This window comes from Tiliqua scincoides, chromosome 3 (genome assembly GCF_035046505.1).
Source record: "Tiliqua scincoides isolate rTilSci1 chromosome 3, rTilSci1.hap2, whole genome shotgun sequence".
In the NCBI taxonomy this organism is placed as follows: Eukaryota; Metazoa; Chordata; class Lepidosauria; order Squamata; family Scincidae; genus Tiliqua; species Tiliqua scincoides.
In genome coordinates, this window is record NC_089823.1 from 165267183 (window position 1) to 165270022 (window position 2840).

Here is a 2840-nt window from a genome sequence, read left to right on the forward strand (position 1 = left end):
AAGGGGGAAAAAACCTACTTCTTGTTTTTGTCAAAAAAACATGAAGTGGGTCTTTTTCTTTATTCAAAATTTTCAAACCTCTGGCAAGGCTGCACATGGGGTTGCAAGCTCCCCAGACCCTCTGGAGAGCCATAGTGATCCCCAAATAAGTGAAAAAACCCTTCACTGCCAAGCAGCAGTGTGGTCGTGTTGCTCACCCCCACCACCATGCAAAGATTTGTGACTTACTTTCCAAGTAGGATTTTGGGAAACACTGCAATAGAGTGATGCTAGTCCCACTGTTGTAAAAGGCCTACAGCTGCGGTTTTCAAATTCGCAGCAAGTTTGAATCCCACAGTAAGTCTTTCCGGGGGCAGGGGAGAGGCAAAAATCAGAGCTTTGGTCCTGGTCCCTTTCCTCTTAAGGGGTGGGTGCAACCAGGAGGTAGGGAGGAGGCAGCGGCACGATCCCCAGGATCGTGCTGCTCAGGGGGGCTGCAGGGGCTTGGTGCACTTGCCCAACCCCCCTGCAGCCCCCTGGGCTAAACCGGAAGCGGTGCGTGATCACCCCGCTCTCACTTTCCCTGACCCGAGGAGCCCTGCAGGCGCTCGTGCCCGGCTCCCCGCATCCAGGGACGGTTGCCGCAGGGACTGGAGGGTGCACCCTAGTCCTTGCAGCCCAGTCAAAAGGGGAAGTGGGGCGATCGCGCACTGCTTACAGTTTAGTGGAGCAGGGCGTGATTGCTCCGCTATCACCTTCCCTGACTTGGGGAGCCCTGCTGAAGATCGTGCAGGGCTCCCTGCACCCCCAGGGGGCTGCAGGGGGCTTGGGCAAGTGCACCAAGCCCCTGCAGCCCCCCTGAGCAGCGCGATCCTGGGGATCGTGCCGCTGCCTCCTCCCTACCTCCTGGTTGCACCCGCCCCTTAAGGGGAAAGGGACCAGGACCCTCAGGCTGGGTCCCAGTTTGAATACCACTGGCCTACAGGATTGGGCCATCCATAGTAGATTCAATAATATAATTGTTTTTCACAAAACCATTTATTAGGAAACAAATGTCTGTCAACCAAAGCTCTGATTTTTGAGTAAGAAAAATAATAGAAGTTGGCTTTTCAAGAAGTGGAATTTAGCATATGCCACCTTTTCCTTCCACAAAATGGAATAATTTTTTTAACAGTTCTAGTCCCTGCTTGATCTTCAGTGCATGAATGTTAACATGAAAGAAACATGTTTTTTTCCTTTTTTCACTTGTTCTTGTAGTAAAGAAAAGCCTTTAGATGATTGCCCAGATGATTGCCAATATTTATTAATGTTAATAAATAATAATTGTAAAAGATATGAATCAGACTCAAGGCACGTAAGTAAAAAAGCAAGAAAATTAGCAGTTTTTCTGATCACCAAAGCATATCTATAGTGCTTGTTTCTTATCTGACTCAACCTATCTACCTTTTGTTAAAAACAGCTGTACCTTTTTATATAAATCCCATCTTCTATGGAAACTAAAAATATTTTTATTAACAGTTCTAGTCCCTGCTTGATCTTCAGTGCATGAATGTTAACATGAAAGAAACATGTTTTTCCTTTTTTCACTTGTTCTTGTAGTAAAGAAAAGCCTTTAGATGATTGCCCAGTGATGAATTTCCAAAACTAATATAAAAAGTCCACTTTGAAACTAGACTGGTTTACACCAATTTATCTCCAAACAGTTACCTTTGTATGCATCCCTCAGTTATGGGACAAGTCGTGTGTCGTGATTTGAGATGTCAAACTATCTGAAGGTTTTTTCCCCGTTGATGGCATTCACAGTTGAAGAGGACATTTCCCCCTGTTGTCTTTGACACCATTTATATATAGCAACTGTTACCCTGCACATGCCCAATCTCGTCTGATCTTTGAAGCTAAGCAGGGTCAGGTCTGGTTAGTACTTGGATGGGAGACCGCCTGGGAAAACCGGGTGCTGTAGGCTTATACCATAGTCTTTCGAGACTGAAGGTTGCCAACCAATTATTTTATGACACCAGGATTATTTTCATACAGTAGTTATTCAAGGTGTGCCATCAAGTTTCATATTTAAACATGCTTTCTGAATTACTTTTTGTTGAGAAGCGGTATAAAAATATTTATTAATGTTAATAAATAATAATTGTAAAAGATATGAATCAGACTCAAGGCACATAAGTAAAAAAGCAAGAAAATTAGCAGTTTTTCTTATCACCAAAGCATATCTATAGTGCTTGTTCCTTGTTTGACTCAACCTATCTACCTTTTGTTAAAAACAGCTGTACCTTTTTTATATAAATCCCATCTTCTATGGAAACTAAAAATATTTTATCCCATCTTCTACCGAAATTCAAATATTTGCACAGCAATTTCTAGCTACTAAATAAACAGAAAAATAATCACACTTCTGATTGACTTTCTGCTATACGGACAGTCTGCCCTTTTCTTCTGAAAACATGTGATGACATTCCATGAATGCTCACAGGAGTGCAAATTTATATCATCTCTTTGTAATTCTATTTCACATTGTGAGCTGGCTAGTTCATAAAAAAGAATTAAAAATGCTTCTTTTGTTCTTATAGTTCATTAAAGACTAACACAGAATTACAAAGATGTAAGAACTTCCTGGATAGGAGGAAAGAACAAAAGAAAATATACAATTGTTAGAGAACAAGATGCTTAATTCCGTTACATGTAGCAATAGGGCTTTTGATCTATTTGTATAATGGATAGCCCAATCCTAACCTGTAATGGAATAGACTGGCCTGCGCTGTATCCAGTGCAGGTTAGGAGGTGGCTGCTGCACAACTTGGAGTAAGGGGAAAATTTTTCCCTTACCCCGTGTTGCTCGGCAGCCACCCCAA

The 2840-nt window shown here is 42.5% G+C and overlaps 1 pseudogene; it reads left to right on the forward strand.

The window, feature by feature from the left end:
• Nucleotides 1-1822: 1822 nt before the first annotated feature.
• Nucleotides 1823-1942, forward strand: LOC136646573 (5S ribosomal RNA; annotated as a pseudogene).
• Nucleotides 1943-2840: the final 898 nt, after the last annotated feature.